The 19,508-nt window shown below is 42.1% G+C and overlaps 1 protein-coding gene and 1 long non-coding RNA gene across 2 annotated transcripts in view; both read right to left on the bottom strand.

Annotated features, from left to right (window-relative positions):
* Positions 1-17,511, bottom strand: part of LOC143268684 (uncharacterized) — a 35,647-nt gene extending 18,136 nt beyond the window's left edge. Inside the window, exon 1 of the long non-coding RNA XR_013044767.1 lies at positions 11-17,511. This is a non-coding gene — a long non-coding RNA (uncharacterized LOC143268684). The remainder of the gene's footprint in view (positions 1-10) is intronic.
* Positions 1-19,508, bottom strand: part of Zswim6 (zinc finger SWIM-type containing 6) — a 184,340-nt gene that overhangs the window by 110,364 nt on the left and 54,468 nt on the right. The window lies entirely within an intron of this gene.

The raw sequence follows: 19,508 nt of genomic DNA, 5'->3' as shown, positions 1-19,508 counted from the left end.
GGTAGCCCACCTGTAATCTAGCATGTGGGTGGAGAGCCCCAAGACAAGCTGGATAGCTAGACTAGCAGGATTGCCGGGCTCTGGGTTCAAATAAAAACACTGTCTCAATATATAAGGTGGACAGTGATGGAAGAAAGCACTGGACATACGCCTCTGAGCTCTGAACCACGTGTACACACATGCATATGCACCCCAAACATGTGTGAACATGCATATCCATCACACAGACACACACATAACTACGTATAGTAGAGAACGGCTCAAAAGATCACGAGAAACGTTTGCAATAAGGAAAATTATAAAACATCACTACCAATTCAAAGCTCCAAATGAAATGAGCAGGTTGAAGAGACATGTGCATTTGCATGTTGCTGCAACACTTCACAACAGCCAAGAAGTGGAAACCACCCGAGTGTCCGTCATAGCGAAGAGATAAAGAAGAAATGGTACATCTGCACACTAGAGTACAACGCTTCCATTGAAAAAAGAATGAGGTCCTGTTGTGTGCGACAGCATGAAAACTACTGGAGGTCATTATGGTAAGCGGGACACAGAGTCAGGTGGTGCACCATGTCCATCATTTGTGCTACCTGAAACACTGACCCCGCAAGTTTAGAGTACAGCAGTACTTACCAGACTAGGGGAAAGGGACGGCGAAGGGAGAGGCTTCTGACCAGTGGCTACCAAGTATAGTTAGCTAGGACTAAGAAACTCTGGTGTGCTATTGCACAATGTTCTCAAACTACAGAAATGATTCCTGAAAAGCTTCATTTGACGGACTGTGTATTTTCAAGCACTAAAGAAGTATGGCTATTTTCACCATCAGATATATTTGAGGACAGAGCTGTGCTTATTCTTGATTTGAACATTACAGAGTATACATGTCTTGCAATGTCATATGGCACCCCATAAATTTATAGTGTGTTGATGATTAAGCAATATAAACTCTAAAATATGTGTTCACTTCATGCAATTACTCCTCTAAAAGTGTGCCATGTCATATAGTCAGTTCCTAGAATTATGTCTCAGTTCTGCAGTTCTCAGGTCGCTTCCCACCTCTTCTCCTCACTGCTCAATCACTTGTAATCCACTTTCTGTCCTAAGTACCACATGATCAGGGATCTCTCAAGATTCACTACTGACTTCCCAGTATAAAGCCTCCTCTTGGGCCTCACCCTCCTTAACATCTCTGCAGTATCTGACACTACACCATACAACTGTAACTTGCTTCTGAAGCACCACACTGCCACAACGCCACCTCATGTGCGCGCAACGCCTGGACAGCGGACACTGAACCTCCATACACTCACACGACCCTGGCATCTGCTTGCTCTTTCTGCAGATCTACTCCACTGAGCAAGTCCTCAGCCACACACATGATAACATGATTAGTGCCCGCTGGAGCAGAATAACCAAGAGTCCTATCCCTGGACTAACCTCAATCTTTGGCACACTTACAGCTTTCTCCCTAACAATAAAACTCTATCCCCTACTTTTCACCAAGACCCACAGAGCGCCACCATTATCACCCCCATGCACACAGCTAAACTTCAACTTAGTGACTTCATTCCTATTTTCTTTTGACCACCCATCTTCCCTGCTCAAGTCTTTCCCAGCTACCTCCATATAGACCAGCGGCTCTCAACCTATGGGTCGCAACTGCCACAGGGGTCGTGTATCAGATATCCTGTATATGCTATGAGATATTTACATTATGATTCATATCAGTGGCAAAATTACAGTTATGATGTAGCAATGAAATAATTATATGGTTGGAGGTCACTACAACATGAGGACCTATTAAAGGGTGACAGCATTAGGAAGGCTGAGGACCACTGATACCGACAACACCTATTTGTGCTCACCAAGCACCCTACTCTAAACACCTAGTTGAATGGCACATGGCTGGCTTTATCTCCTGCCAAAGAAGCATCATTTCTAGACCAGGTCAGCCTTCATTTCTCCTCTCATGGCCATAGCAGATCCAGCCAATTCTCCTAAACTCTTTCTTACCTATTGCCATTTTTTTTTTTCCATTTCCAAAGCTGTTTTTTACATTAGACCTCACTTCCCATCTCAACTAAATGGAAATAAAGCTCTCTGGCCCAGCATCCTGTGCTCAGCTCCAGCACTGTCAGTAAAACAGAGGAATATTAACATCAGCTCTGCCAGAGATCAAACCACACTCAACAGGAAGACTGGAGCCCCCGGGATCCCTGCCCCACCTATCTTCCAGCTTCTTTCTCTTTTCCTGCTTCTATTTCCTAAGTGCGTGTCCACCATCTTTCACCAGTTTTCACCATCTGGAAAAAAAACAAAACAAAACCTAGAGAACTCCAATTTTCATCAGTTGCACCCCCCAGTAGAAAAGTATTACAGCACAGTCATGTGAAACTGGACAAAGGCAAGAAGCCGACCATACTCTCTGTGACAAGGCCTTTGGGGAAAGTCTCCACAAATGGGCGGGCACTCAAAAAGTATGTCAGAAACCCAACTTCTAACAAGTGACACCATCTGATCGTCCCTCTCAGATGAACAGATTTAACTGAGATTTTCCTAGTGTTTCAAAACAATATAATAAAGATATAGTAGGCCCATGAATTTGAAGTACATTTTTCTCTGAATTACAGGAAATTTTGAAATGAACTATAGTAAACTACTGGCAATGTTTCCTTTCTTTCTCTTCATGACTAAGTAACTATGTGACATAGTTAAAAGTTAGAACAGATACATTATGAACACCTCCAATGAAATGTGACCATGTTTTCTATCCTTTCAAGTGCTTCTCACATCTTCGTAATTTTAAAAATTAAAGCAGCAAACAAACAAACAAACAAACAAAACCTACCAAAACAAAGCCATGCATGCTCCAGCATGCACATTATCCCAGCAGTCCCCACGGCTGAGGCAAAAGGCAAGAGGGCCACTGAAAGTTCTAGACCAGCCAAGGCTACAAAGCAAGACACCTTCTCAAAAAGAAATGGAAAAAAGCCAACATAAAACCTTTTTAAAAAAATGATCACAGCACCAGTTTCACTTAGAAGAAACAAGGATGACTGGCTTAACTCACAGCAGCGCTCACTCTTGTAACTTAGACTCTCTCTTCTTTGGCATCGTGGGTGACATTTACCACAAGTCAAAACAAGTGGCTGTCTTCTCTGCAACTAAAATGACAATTCCGAACAAATGGTAGTGCCCTTTGGTGCTGCTCACTGTAGACATAAAGTTCTCCATGGTCCCCATCCCCAAAATACACAATGAATGCTGAAATCAAGCAGGTAATGTGTCATCATCAAATTATGTAGGAGCCAGCATCAAATTATGTAGGAACAAAGGAAGCCACCTGTTGGGTAAAGGATTCTCAGCATGAAATAGGTGGTGGGTACTTTAAAATCTCTTTGATGGATGGGGTTAAAAAAAACTTTTAAATTAAGTTTGAGAATTTATAAGAATTTTATTAAGACTCAGTGTTTGATGAGTCAAAAATAAACACAATAGAATACATATAAAACAAAATTCAGAAGCCAGCAGTTTAATCATTTTGTAGCATTTTAGTAAAAATGAGATTGGGCATGTATCTCCAGTAGAGGCCACATCTGGAGGGAAATTCTGACAAGGAGCAAGATCTCTGTGGGCTCAACTATTCCCCCCATAGATTGCTTATTAGTTCCAAGAGAAAAAAAAATACCCAATTAGTGAAGCAATTGGAAAACATTTTGACTAATGATCACAATTAGCACTGTCAGCAAGGGGCAGACAGACTTCTTATTCATCAACAGTGATGCCCGGGGAAGGACAAATTACTGATGTAGAATTAGGTAAGGAAAATATACCTCCACCTAACCATAAGAAAATACCATTGAAACCTGCATAAGGAACATTCCATTTAAAAAGGGTAAAAGTATTCTATTCTTTAAAATGTTAAGAGTCACAAAAGGTAAAAGTCTGGAAATACTCCAAACTAAAGGAAGCTGAAGAGACGTAAGAAACAAATGCAATGCTTGACCTAAGATGGACCTGGACTGAGGGTGAAAAGACCTCTTATAAAGAGTATTATTGGATCAACCAACAAAGCTGGACTGTGGCAGCAGATTATTTTAAAACTTGTCAATGTGAAATTTACTGAAGATGACAACTATTCTGTCACTGGTTTTGCGAGAGAAAATTCATAGAGAATGCACTTTCTAGTGATTTTTTTAAGTGTCTGTGTGTTTAAGTGTGTTTGCTGTGTGCTTACCCAGGACTAGGGCAAGTTATTAAGTGATGGAGAGAAATACATTGTTAGGAGTAAAATGTCTTCGCCCTCATGACTTCCATAAACCTGAAATGATTACAACTTTAAAAATATCTAGGGGTGGTGAGACCAGCTACCAAGCCTGTCAACCTGGGTTCGACACCTGGAACCCACAAGGTGGGAGATCACCAACTCATGAAAGTTGTCCTCTGACCTCACATGTGGCTGCGGTACACCTGTACCCACAAATTCAGTCTAAAAAATTAAGTATCTAAAACACACACACACACACATACACACACACACACACACACACACCTCAACATTTCACAACTTAATTTGGTAACTATAGTGCATATATTAAATATTAGTGCAAAAAGTAAGACAAATTCCATCATTATTGTTGTTATTTCAATCTGTATTGGGAGAGAGGGCTAACATTCACCTCATGCAGGTGCCTGCGGTAACCAGAGGCGTTGGAGCTCCTGGAACTGGAGTCACAGATGTGGGTTGTAACCCGCCCAACGTAGTTACTGAGAACCAACCCCAGGTCCTCTGCAAGAGTAATATGATCTCTTAACTCCTGGGCCACCTCTCCAACCCTGAGAACCCAAATTCTCAAGCCCAATGTTATACTGTTTCCAAGAGTGACCCTCCTGCATGGTTGAGCTACTGACTGGCACCAGGCCAGCAGTGAGGGTTGTGGCAGCCTGAGAAACCACCAGGAGAAAGCCCAAACTTGGGGCAGTAAGCCACCGGAAGCCTTGAGACACCTGGGTGTAAAGGCCCAGATTGTCTTGATGAGGATCTGCTCTCCACACGCATGGCTCGGGTCTCAGTCCTGGCTTCTCTACCACTCACTTTATGAGACAGTCTCTTAAGTTTTATTTTCTCCTGGTGCTGCCTTAAGTTCTCAAACACAATGACAATCTTCAGGAAGTTAGGAGTTAGTTATTAAAAAAAAAAAAAAAAAGGAATAAAGTCCGCTTCCTTATGCTTGGCTAGCCTCAGCTCAAATCCTGAAGCAGGTCCTTTTATTTTTACAGAGCTGGAGCCCCTCCCACCCTATCTTCTAGCCCCAAGCACGTCAGCAGCACCAGCACAGCAAGGTTTAATCTCACGCCTTTAGTAACCCATCTCTCAAGAGCTGCACTCACAGGTACCCCGCACCTTCAGAACCTGCCTGGCCATTAACACAGGTAATAGAGGCTTTACAGGGAGGAGGTAAGAAATCTTTAAAAAAAAAAAAAAAAAAAGAGGAGGAAAAAGAAGGGAAAAAGAAATGCTCAGGGAAATACGGGGAGGGACAGCTCTGCTGTAGAGAGAAGGTAAAGCCACCTAGAGGAGGTGGCTCGCCTGTGTCCACATTCAATAGTGCACTGGGGCAATTATTTAGCCATGTGGTTTTTGTCTGTCTACAACACTACAGATGGAACCCACAACAGCCTGAGAACCTAGGCGAGCAGTCCTCCTGAAACACACAGCCTGCAGGTCCCTCAGATTGTTAATGGAAACAAAATGTTTGACTTTTAAACACGTGAAATGCTTTGTTCCCAACATTCTTGCTTTCATTTTATGATTCATAGCACAAGCTCATTGGCTTATACGATTCATGCGGTTCTGAATGCACAGATAACCACCCACCAACAGTGGAATGCAGGACTGAAATACATGAAGCAAACCTCACCATCTGGATAGTGCTATCTGATCTACAGCAGGACCCCTTGCTGGAGACCCGCGTACGGCCTTCACCAACTACAGGCTGCCTCAGCCATTTGGGCTCTGTTCTTCTCAGAAAAGAATTTAGCACAAATACAGCTCTGTCGCCACTACTAAAGAAGTCCCAAGTCAGACCAGAAAAAAAACTACTGATTTTGGTAAAACCACTAGAAACCCTGGTATAGAAGAGTTTAAGGCTTCAGTGTGGGTGGTAACCTTTCCACCTGTAGCCAAATGTATCAATTACTGGTCTAGGAATAATGGTAAGTCTATTACACTGTTAAAATTTTCAGATATAACCTAAGCATCTAAGGATTTAACATAATCTATAACTCAATCTTGTACTGTTATTTGACTAATTTTCAAAGCACACTAGGATTTTTGCTTAGTGTTTTCTAATTCTTTTTTAACAATTTGTACAGGATCCTTCCAAGTAAAGATGAAATAATTTTAAAGTTACTATTACAGATTAAAAGTCCTAGTGCCTGTAGTTTATACAATGGCCACAAAGAATACAGTTTATAAAGCTTTTTCTAGCTGGCTGGTGGTGGTGCACACCTTTAATCCCAGCACTCCGAAGGCAGAGGCAGGTGGATCTCTGTGTGTTCAGGGCCAGCCTGATCTACAGAACTAGTTCCAGGACATCCTGAGGTACACAGGGAAACCCTGTGTCCAAAAATCCAAATAAATAAAGCCTTTTCCAATTGATGTGGCATACTACTCTTATTATTTTATAAGTGAAGAAACTATAATGGAAACACAAAGAATAAGCTCTTCTATGTGTGATTCACGGAAGTGGCAGAGTCAGGCCTCAACCCAGATCCACCAACTGTAATTTCCAGGCTCTTTCATTTAACAAAACCATGGCTGCTCCTAACCTCGTATACATCTAACACCAGCCTAGATCACTCCATTATCGGCTGCGTGTTCTCTTTTGTATAATTAATGCAACCAGAAAGTAAGGGCTACACACTATCACCATCTTAAGAGACTTATCTGTCAAGACAAAAAGTCTATCAGAAGGACCTGCATTGATGGAAAAGGAATGAGATTCTGGACGAGTCTTGTCTAGCAGACATTTCTCCAATGATGAAATGTTCCATACCTGAGTTATTCAATACATTATAGCCATCCAAAATGCAAACCAAGGAACAGAATGTTTAATGTTATTTAACTGAATTAGTTTACATTAAAATAGTCATGGGTAGATAGTGTCTATTTTTGCTGGGTAATGCAATTTATACCTGGACGCCTAGAAATGGAGCTTAATCTTAACATCTAAATGTTGCAATGTATCTGTGAGCACAAATAAAAACGGGCATCCACTTGATCGTGAGCCCAGACACAGCACTGGTTTACTCAGTAGGTCTGTGGAACTGGAAAGGATGTGATACCATCAACAGTAACACAACCAGTAAGATAACAGTAGAATTATCTTGTGATCTTTGTAACCTCCTCTGGGCAGCTAAATCCAATGAGTGACTACAGAAGCCAAGACCTGTTGCTGACAGGGAAGTCAATCTGATCCCACAGGCCACAGTGGCTTTCTTGGTGGAAAATTCACTCTATGAGGGAAATTACCTCCAATAGATTCTAAACCCAGGCTGACAAATATAAAAAACTAGCTGCTCTTAGGAAATGTTAACTCTGTATCTGTGCTTTAAAGAATTCAAGGAAGCATCTTCAAAGACACGTCCCTCTTTTCTGTCCCTACTGCAGGGTGTTCACACTGCATCCCTGGAAAACCATGTTTCTATCTTCTCCCTTCGTTCACCTGGCCAGGCACTAGATTCCCCTTAAATAAAAATGACAGCATTTGACAGCAAATTCTTCTTTATGTTTAAATAGAGCTTTTCAAAGCCCCTTGGGGAGGTCTTATGAGTTCCATGAACAAAAGCAGGTGTCATTTCCTACTGCTTTAGCACAGTCCTTCACAGCACCTCTCTAGTACTAGTACCACGACTGGACATGGATCAGAATCCAGTCTGGGTTCTGATTCTTCACCTATTAGACAGTTAACGCTCTGCAAGTCACTTAACTTTGCACCACCTCCGCTTATTCATTTGGATATTGATGGGATGCTTCAATTATACCTCAAGTATCTTCCAATCCGAAACTACCATTTTGTGATATTCCCATTATTTTTCAGGTCTTTGGCGAGGCCTCCTAATTAGAATTAATCAACCTTCTTTACACACATGCACAGACAGACGGACAGACGGACAGACACGGACACACACACACACACACACACACACACACAGTAACTTACATAGCAAAACCAACTGTATATGATCTGCTTCAGTCACTTCTCCAAAATGTGCACCAGTAGTTTATGTATAGAAAAAGTCATCCATGTATTCATGACATTTCAAAATCAAAGTCCTAGCTCAGCATGTTGGTACATGCCTATAATCCCAATACTAAGTAAGACATGAAGATTCCAAGTTTGAGACCAGGTCGGGGCTATATATTATAGTGAGATCCTGCCTCAAAATACAAATAAAAAAAAATCAGTTAAAAAAATAGTAAATAAATAAGTGCTGGTGAGATGGCTCAGTAGGTCAGAGTGTTTGCTGAACTAGCGAGAGGACCCGAGTTCAGACCCAGCACCCACATAAAGCCAAGGCTGTCTGAGCACATACGTTATACACATACAATAGCTGACAAGGCTGTTAGCAAAGGTATTCGGGCTGCAGGAGTCCAAAAGAGGGGAAAGCTTCGCTAAATCACTCCCAAAAGGATGGAACCACAAGAATCAAATGCATGATTTATATCTCATGAGCAGTGAGGTTCTAATCACTTGCCTAAAAAAACCTCACCTGCTAGCCACTCCTCACTTCTGAGAGAATCCATGAAGAGGACGCTATCGCACCCCTAGGAATCCCAGTTGCATATGCTCTGACAGGCATATAATCAGCTAGGCGGGAGATCAAAAGCAGCAGCGCATCTGATGCGAGGGCTCCTGGAAACTACCACCGGAATTTCTAAAATTCTTATTCAACTATTCAAGAAGCCTCATGGTTTTCGGGGAGAAGTGATGATGACCTCCATGAAGAGAAGCTTCAACAGCAGGTGGGAGCACCTTGGCTGTCAACTTGGTAGATCTAGAATCCACTAAGAGACACACCACCTCCACCTCCGGGAGTTCGTGAGGGTGCTCCCCAGAAGGACTAATGGGGGGGGGGTTCCCAATCATGGCACTTCCCCAAGCAGCCCAGCTATGGAGGTCTGTGGGGAAGCCAGTGCGTCTGTGCCCCTCTGCCTCTGCCGGTACATTCATCTGTCACTCACTGCCACTGCCATCCTCCAGTGACATCAGAATCCAGTTCTTCAGATCTCCAACAGGGACTGAAGGTCTCCGGAAATCTTCAAGCCATCCACGCTAGACTGAGCCTCATCAGGCACCTAGCCTTGTGGATTGTACAGCTACCCAGTTCTCTGTTTTCCAGTGTACAAATCATCACTGTTGGATTACCAAATACATATGCTGTAGGCCAATCTAATAAACCCTTCTGGAATACTATTCAGTCAACTGACCCTGTTTTTCTAGAGAACCCTAACTAATAAATAACACAGTAGGAAATCCCAAGGGTTACTAGATATGACTCACTGTCTTGAACAAGTCTCAGTGAATTAGGAGGAAAACAGCAGTAAGAGAATTTACCCCTTTTCCACATCCTCCCCCATTATTCCTTTGCAGAGTCTGGATTATGTGAGCAACCCATGAATGCCTTTTGTTTTGCAGTCTCTTGTGGAAACAATCTCCATGGGGCCTCTTTTGTCTCCAGTGATTCCCAGGACCACCATACTAACTCTACCCACCCTACCTGTAAGACAAACTTAGCCTTAGATAATGATCTGTGATTTTGTTTTGACAATAAAATTGGATTGCTGGTATTCCGACCCCTGACAAGGCTGTCTTGAATAACTTAAGCTCTCATTACCTTTCACTGGTAAATATTTTATGAAGGCTTTTGTCCTTGTGTTCTCAGTTGTTTAAAAAAGAAAAAGTTTGAAAGACCTAACTATTCCTTCTGGGATAGAATGTAGCATACGTATACACATAATAACTCTGGCTGATCCAAGAGCAGTTATCAAAAGATGAGTTTTAAGAAACTAGTGATATTCTCTGTAGCTGTTGGTTCAGGAGGAAAAGGGGTTCAGAAACTCACATGGCCAATGACAATTCTGATCTCATATTGTTAACATACTGTTACATACAAGTTTGCATCTTTGTCCTAAATACTGCCATAAAATACACAAGCACACACATGCACACACACTTTGAAAAGAAGATATACCAATTATTACAATACTATTATGAAAATCTCAGAACATCCTTAAATTCTGTCAGTTCGGAATTGAGCAGTTAAGCACTTGGGAAATTTATGGTCAAGTATGTTGCCTTTGCCAAAAGAACACTGTATCTTAGTCTGTGGACTTCCTTCACATAAGTAAAACCCTAATGACTTTCCTGATGGGTGAATGCCCTGACCCTGAGAGAATGATCATGATCACACTGAAGAAATTTCTTGGTGCTATTGCTTTTATAAACTGAGGGTCCCTGAAGCAGTTACTCAAAGCCAGTCAATTAAAATGAACTTTCTCAGGTAACTTCAGTAGCCAGTCAAAATAGTCTTTCCTTGTTGACCTAGTCAAGTTATTTAAGCTTCCCAGTAAGCTCAGAGGCCCCTTTTCACAATCTCCCAACCAGTACTGTGCCACGGCCATTAACCCCACTTTTCACTACTTAAACAAATCCCTTTTCACAAAATAGCCAATAAATTCATTTGTGATTCTGACTCGCATTAACTAAGAAGCAGAGGACTAACAAAACTCTTAGCTATGACTATTAAGTCAAGAAAAACAAATGTGCTGAACAGTAACTACCATGAAACAGGGTGGAGTATGAGAAAACAGCTCTACACATAATGAGATGCCATCGAGGTTAAAGCCAACACTTTTCTTTAAAGGCTAAAATACCAGCCTCAATAACCCAGAACACTCATGCCCAGGGTGGTTTTCATAAAGATATATTCAAATTTGGCTCTTTTCCACATCAATTCCCTGCTTTTTGATCTCTGCTTTACGAAACTGCACTCAGAGCTTCTTAGATTTCCTCCACATGCCAAGTCAAAAATGAAAATGGATTTTGGTAACAAGGGTCGAGAACCTCACCATCCAGCAAAACATCACCTTCCTGTTCCCTCATCTGAAAAATCAGCAGAAGATTTTAGTTTCTCTTTCTCAAAAAAAGAAAAACTTTGAAATTTGCAAGTTGATATGTAAGCTATACTTAATTTTGTTTAAAATTATTAAGTAGAAGCAGTACAGAACTCTAACAAAAAGGAAAGTTGTTGGCCTTATTAGAACCTTAGTATTAATACCCGCAAACCTGCTTGCTCCAGGCTTCTGGAGCCCTCCAGCCCACAATGCGACCCCACCCACTCGCTGTCAGTCACATAAAGGTCCCGCCCTGCCCCGCCCACTCCAGCAAGCAGAGTCTGTGTAGGGCTCTGGCCGGAGGCTGAACCGGTGAAGCTGACGTCAGCTGGCGGCGGCGGCCGCATTCCTAAACAGTTCAGACAAACCCAGTGGTGGGAAGCTTCGAAAGCCTTCAGCTGTAGTGAGGGAAGCAAAGGCTTGGCTGGCAGCCAGACTCCTGAGCTCAGCATTTTGTAATGCACTTCCTTTTTACTTAACAGCTTGCATAATGCCCTTAACCCTTTCTTACCTGCATCACACCTTTAACCCCTTCTTTTCTGGGTCCAAATTCAAACATACCTTGCAACTCAGTCTCCGCCAAATAACAACTAATTTGACTTTTAACACTGTTGAAGACGGCATTTAATTAAACACACGTGCTCCCGACCACCTAACTGCCCAAGTTTCACTTCCAAAATTAATTTGCAAGCACAGAAACATTTTTAAGCTTTTTTTTTTAAATGATACTGAGAATTGAACTAGGCTTCCAACAGACTATGCATGGGCACTCTACCACCTATACTTCAACACTAAATACTTTAATATTTTCAAGACCCTTCATAATTTATGTTTTAGAAACATTTTTAAAGTGTAACTTCAAATGGTCCAAAATACAGAGATACACTAACAGTCTATCCCCCTCCAGTCCTATCTCTGGCTGGTTCACTCTCAGGAGAAACCAGCAGTATTTATTTCTCTTTGTAGTCACCCAATATTGGGGTGAGGGGGCAAAAACATGCCCAAACCTATTTTCTTCCTATTTCTACACTTATGGTGGCTAATTTGCTTCCTTGGTGTTTTAGGTTTCATTTTAAACTACAAGGAGTTTCAGTATTTTCTAACCTCTATACAGGAGCTTACTTCTAGGTTTATTTCCAATCATCTTAATGCTATCATGAAATTCTCTTTCTCTACAGAACAAAATCCCAGATGGAAACAAAGCATGGCAGCATGAGGCTGTCTTGCTAGCACTTGGGATGACAGGAGGGGGATGCAGTCTCGGCTCTAGAGCTGGACAGGGGAGTTCAGGCCAGCCTCAGCTCCTGAGCTGGATAGGATCCTGGCCAACTGCGTTGTGACATTAAGTATGCGCCTGCTGCTCTCCCTGAGGCTGTCCATCATCCTCCCACTAGTGGGACCCCGAGGCGCACCTCTTCTCATGCACCTCTGAGCTCAGCATCTTGCAATGTGCTCTCCGTTTGTATCACAAGCCTGCATAGCTCTTGGTGAGCCATTGCTACCAAGATTTTTTAATTTTTGGAAAACAGATTTCATATGTATACAGTTCATATTACGAGTGAGGCTGGGCACTTTGCACACATTTAAGAGCAGTTTGTGTTTCTTTACACACTGTCCTATCATGCCCTTTGCCAATTTTTCTAATGGTCTTCCACGCTTGCTACTTTTAAGTGCTTTATTTGACATTTTTATTTTGCTTTATTTATCTTTTTTACAGGGCCGGAGAGGTGGCTTATAGTTAAGAGTGCTGATGCCTTTACAGATCTAAGTTTGGTTCCCGTACTCATATACAGGCTCGCAGCTACCTGTAACTCCAATTCCAGGGGAATCTGATGCCCTCTTCTGTCTTTCTAGGCACCTAAGATACATATACTGCACTTACATATACTTAGGCACACACACATGCACATAAAAGAAATCTTTTTAAATTGTTACATTTGTGCACACACAGCACACATGCCATGACATACATGTCAGAAGACACCTTGAGGAAATTGGTTTTCTCCTTCCATTATGTGGGTCCTGGGGATCCAACTCAGGTCATCAGGCTTGGTGGCAGCTGTCTTCTCCTACTGAGCCATCATGCCATACTGTGCCTCTTAATGTATTTTCTTAAAAAATCCTCCAAGAATATAAGTGAAGGGGTTGGAGAGGTGACTCAGCAGTGGCTCTTGCAGAGGACCCATTTCAATTCCCAGCAGCCATATCCGCCCATAATTCCTGTTCCAGAGGACCCAGTACCCTCTCCTGGCTCTACAAGCACCAAACACATAGGTGATGCACACACCTACATTCAGGCAAAATACACATATATACCTGAAATAAAATATGTAAATCTAAAACTTTTTGAAATGAACAAGGAGTAAGGATAAACTAGTCCTTTCAACCAAGTTCCACCTTTTGCTATCTCTTAGGAATTACTATGCTAGGTCCCTATGAAACACCTAGTTTCACATTTATGTAAAAATATATTGACAAACAAGTAGATACTGTAAATATACATTCTTTTGAGTATACATGTGTTAAAAGACAGTGATACCCAGTATCAACTGGCTGCAGAGAACATCAAACTACTGTTTTGCATATGAACTCATAAAGTTAGGCAGGTGTTTCCTACGGCACAGCACACTGACACATCTTCAGGCATGCAACTCAAAGTACCCGAGTGTTGAGATAAGAATGGGGAGGGATGGAGAAGAGGAATTCTGCCAAAGCAAGAAGCCTCAAACACGCCAAGGTGCATGCAGAAGGCCCTAAAAGCACTCAGGCTATCCCCTGAATGACTAGGCTGTCATTCATATTTCACCGAAGTTCCAATGACCAGATCTCCTAGGTGCAAAGGATGTCAAGAAAAAGCCACTGAAAGTAGTTTCCTCATGTGTTATGAACAACCTACACATAGACACTTTAAGGTTCTGAACTAAGATTCAAAAGACTTTAATCTTTTTGTTGTGTGTTTTGTTGTGTGTGTGTGTGTGTGTGTGTGTGTGTGTGTGTGTGTGTGTTTTGTTTTTTGTTTTTCGAGACAGGGTTTCTCTGTGTAGTTCTGGTGCCTGTCCTGGAACTTGCTCTGTAGACCAGCCTGGCCTTGAACTCACAGAGATCTGCCTGCCTCTGCCTCCCAAGTGCTCGGATTAAAGGTGTGCACCACTAGTGCCCAGCAAGACTTTAATCTTTTAAGAGGTGGCACTATCAATAAAAAGTACTGTTTTAAACACTAAACACAGTTTCCTTTGGAAACTATGACACAGAGAATCAAGTGCCACCAGAAATGAGTTTACAGCTTACTCTGGCCTTTCTTGTGCTTCATGGGCCTATCTATCCTTTGGCCCCATGGGATGGAGGCCTGCTGTTTCTGAACATGCTCTTGACTTTGCTCACCTGTTCTTCTATTGAGAGCTCCTCCCAAGGCAGAAACCACCAGTCTCTGAACTGAATAAGCTTCTCCCACCTTACAAAGCCTCCGCTGAGATGCCACCCCCTTGACCATCCGTTGTCTCCCGAGGCTAGGTTGGTGTGGGGGGGGGGGGTAGCAAATGTTAAAGAGAAATGCCATTAATGTACTTAAACTGTTTCTGTTAACGCTAAGATCCAAGAAACTGAAAAAATGCTGTACTAGATGACAGGTACAAACAAAAATACAGAGCTTTATTGTTAAATATCCACTTAGGTATCTAGAGCATATCTTTTTTTACTAACCCCCTCTTTGGGACTAGTCAGTTTATATACCTTATCTTAAAGCATAGGCTCCCATCAGTTATAGTAAATCTGAAGAAAAAGCTATCACGTCCTAAATAGACAATTACAAAAACCAACTACGACAGGGTGAATACTAATGAGGTCCACCTGCTCTCACAAAGCGATGGCTGTCATTTCCAGGATCCCCAGGATCTATGATCCTTTCAGTCACATAAGTGCCACCCTTTTAGCTACTGGTAATGACTCCTCTGACTTAACACCAAACTCCAAAGTTTAGGACGAGGCACATAAGCCACAGTTCTCAAATCTAAGCCTCATCATCACCTGCATAACTCAAGCATTAACCATAACCTGAGGACTCAGCCTAATCAAAACCTTACAATTGAGGACAGGGTCCTAGGATCTGTTTGGGCAAGAGGCAACCCTCCCTAGGTGAATGAGATGCTTAGGTGTGGTTTGGAAAAGACATGGACCCAGCTGTGAAGGGAGCAAGTTCACCTACAGGAGGAGGTAAGAATCCTTCCCTCGTCTCTCTGGATTCCTTCTTTCCTATCTCCCCCCTCGCCCTGGATACTGAAGGAAACAGCACTAACAAGGGCCTGTCTGCCTTCTTCTACAGTATGGCTTGTTGACCACCAACAAATCCGAACCACAAGGAGAAAAGAGGCTTGCATTCCTTTTGTGAGACAGCAGCCCAGGACAGAGGACCTAGGGACACTCTGAGGGCATATTAGCCGTTTCAAGTTTTCCATTTGCCCCAATCAGGGACACAAAATTTTCCTGTGGCATTAAAACAAACAAACACTTTTTTAAACCTCCCAGAATAGACGGCCTCTTAATTCACCTCCCAGCACACAAGACTACAGTTAGGCTATCCAGGGAAAGACACTTGAAAGCGTACTTTGGGGACTGAAGTTCTACATAATTTAATTTCCTCACTGACAATATCAATTATCCAGAAGCTCACAAGATTGGAAACTAAAAACTGAGCTTTGTAAGAAAAATCTACATGGGCCAAAAAAAGAAGTTTTCAACTCCCATATGAAGAACTTAAGCATGTATAAGCTTTCACAACTCCAGAATCTTGTTTTCATGACCGTTTTCACTTCGGCCTCCATTCATGAGATTCTTTTTTCCATGTCTACTTCCTAACACTGAAGACAAGTAGGTGTTCCTTTCACTGGCTCGCTCTTCCCTGACTGCTATGTGATGAAGCGCACATGTGTGTGCGGCCCATAAAGGAGTACAGGGCTGGGAGTAATCTCACTCCTTCGTCTGTGAAAGGCTAAGGCTTCACGTGGATTCACACTTTCCTATTTACAATGGCTATCTGCTCTGTATCACAGGGAAGAACTGACTACAGGTCACACAGTTCAGAAACTGCAAACCACTTTTAATATTCTAGTATTTTTAAAACAGTGTGGCTTTGGCACCCCAAAAAGATCCAAAATGCCCCGCCCCCATCTAGATTTGAATAGTTTAAAAGCTGTGCAGAAAGAACTAATTATCCAATCTTAAATGACCGTCTCAATTTTTTTTTTAAAATTTCTGCTGATAGTTCAAAATCATTGAAGTCCTAGAAGGACTTACAACCCAAGAAAGATATTAAAGGCATGTGTCCTTTAATAAAGTAGTCTGAAATCTTTGTTTATTCTAAGTCAGATGTATAAACTTGGTAAGTTACATGACCTGCAAATGACACACTATGGTTGCTGGTGCAAGACATGCTTTGCTCTCTTTCTTAATTTTATTATGGAGTCTGAGTTACAAACATGCATTCCCCATACATACACTACCCAGATGTGTATCATAGGAGCAGATTTTTCCTTCATTTGTTGGTTTCTATTATCTACAGAGTCTACCTACCTGTGCACAAATCACTACTAATTGATTGCTGCTCCACAATTACAGCATATGTAAAAATAGTTATTTTCTCAATTAGATATAAAGCTTAATTGTACATACATTAAAATATAGATTACACATTATGTTCTACAATGCAGATACTAAATCTTCACATGAGACTCAGTAATGGTTACTGTAGGAATAACTGAATTCCTACATTAGATCCAACTGGATACTTAACCTTTAAGGCATAAAACTTTATATACTTAACAAAGCTGAATACCACTAGACTTCTAATCTATCTATAACTCAAGAGTACTGTAAGCCAGAAACCTCACAGTAGCTTGTTCTTGTCTGTATGTTATGTTGGGGGGTGGGGGGAGACCTCATTTAAAACACCTTCATCCAAATTCCCTGTACTCTTAGTCGAAGAAACAAAAAGTAAAATCACTATAATCCATGCTGCAAAATCCCTAACAAGTTTACTTTTCAAACAATGAAAGTTTTATATGAGACAAATCTGAGTCAGGTAAAATTGCAGTTACAGTAAGTGATATAGCTAAATCCTGCTGTATTTTTTTTTAATCTACTGCAACTAAAATGTTAAAATACAAACATGTAGCCGGGCGGTGGTGGCGCACGCCTTTAATCCCAGCACTCGGGAGGCAGAGCCAGGCGGATCTCTGTGAGTTCGAGGCCAGCCTGGACTACCAAGTGAGTTCCAGGAAAAGGCGCAAAGCTACACAGAGAAACCCTGTCTCGAAAAACCAAAAAAAAAAAAAAAAAAAAAAATACAAACATGTATGAATTCATCTGGAAAACAACTCACGAGTGTACCACTGCAGTAAGGTGAGGAGGAGGAGGTGGGTACTATGTATGGGTACACGCTTAAGCACACAAGCACCCAGGAGAAGGGGAAGGAGAACATGAGGAGCAGGGGAAACTGGGACTCATCTTACCAATTAATAAAACAATAGGTGAGCAGTGATGGTGTTCACATACTTACACTGCTGCTTCCTGTGCAACACACCATAGACCGGCACGAAGGAGGGACTTCCGTTAGGAAGTGCAAGCTGTAGGGTGTGGCAGGCTCCGGCTCTGAGGAAGATGGACAGCAGTGTTCCTGAGGCAGCATATCCTCTAACACTCACAGTTTTACCAGCTACTTTCCAATTAAATTCCACTCATATTTTAAACCCATCTCATCCGAACCTACATTTCTTCTGTTTTCTCAAAGGTCTTCTCTCAACATAGAGCATACTCAAAAGGCCTAGAGAGGCCTTCCTAGAGGCCTCTTTACAAAGCTAACTCCCAGAATCTACTCAGACTGCTCAAGTTAGCCTTCTGAAAAACCCTGGTATGTGCTTGTAGTGGTTCCTGTGGGGAAAGACGGGAAACTTCCTCAGTTTTTCAAGATTCCCTCCTTAGTTGGTCCAGCAAGCCCTTTAACGGTCAGTATAAGGCACTCAGGGTCTAGAAATCATGGAAACTGAGTGAATACAAAGAAAAGAGAGGGGCAGAAGTCACTAACCAAAAGCTAAATAAAACATGGCAAGGATGGTGAACCTCACACCACAAGTCTACTATAGCCAGAAATCAAAACTAATACAGAATTTGCAAGACACAAGACAATTCATTCATCAGAAAACTAAGTTAAAAGCTTCAAACCAAGATAAGCGACATGTAAACTCATTACAAGTACTTGGGTAACAGAGCTTAGAATCCCTGTCCGGGTTCTCCACCAGCCAAACACAGAACCGTGGCAGTCTGTCCCAAAACCTCTATCTGCCTGTGCCCTGGTAAGCATTTCCATTCACCACTTGGGATGAACGCACACGTGTGACTAGCAAGAATGAGCAAGTGGCACAGATTAGTGCTGCCCTCAGCCCTGGCCAGAGCTCCTCCCTGGAGTGGTCCACAGGTAATGCAGAGACTCCTAACTGTCAACAGGTCTACTGAACGCTCAGACCTAAATGGGACATCTGTGTTTATTTAGCCCATCCCTAAGGCTCTGAGAAGACTGCGGAAGAGGGGCCAGGGGATGGGGGAACTACTATGAACTGCTGTCTTCTGGACATGACAGGCTGTTGCACCCATGAACTCTCTGCAGCTACGATCAATCATCGTTCCAACAGGCAGCACAAACCCTGCTCAGTGGGTTACTAACAACAACAAAGGAGGTGACGTGAAAGGATGAGTGTACCTGTGTGAGCGTGAGGGAGAAAAGGGGGTTCCTGGAATTTGGGGTACATATGGTCAAGATGCATTATTTACATATATGAAATTGTCAAAGAATAAGATATTCTTTAAAAAAAAAAAAAAGGAATGAGGAGGTGACCACCAGAGGAACTTAGTAATACCCAGGCCAGAGCAGAGGTTCATAAAAATTCCACTGACCAGAACAAGTAACAGAAAATACCACATAAAGAGAAAGATAACATGAATTACTCTTTAGGGGTTCATCTATAACAGGAGGCCCTGCTTATGAACAACTCATATACAGACACTGTATGCGTTATACACCCAGATGCTGTCCGTTTCAAAGTAACACTCTGGCTCTGTAAGGAAAACTATAGCTCTGAAGCGTTCTGCATTCATTGTGTCCTGTGTAGGGTTCTGTATGGTTTTCTGAAGGTCACATTTTAAATGTGACATCGAGAAACTGGAGTAGCTGGGGAAAGCAAGCATGATTACATGGAGTCTGAAATCATGTCCTAGGAGCATAAGCAAAGCTTTGGAGGCACAGCCAGGAAATGAGCAGACCTAATCCCCATTCAGAACCTGA

Source organism: Peromyscus maniculatus, chromosome 15 (genome assembly GCF_049852395.1).
Source record: "Peromyscus maniculatus bairdii isolate BWxNUB_F1_BW_parent chromosome 15, HU_Pman_BW_mat_3.1, whole genome shotgun sequence".
Classification (NCBI taxonomy): domain Eukaryota; kingdom Metazoa; phylum Chordata; class Mammalia; order Rodentia; family Cricetidae; genus Peromyscus; species Peromyscus maniculatus.
The sequence above is the reverse complement of the archived record's forward strand: the minus strand, read 5'-3'. Positions and strand labels throughout refer to the sequence as shown.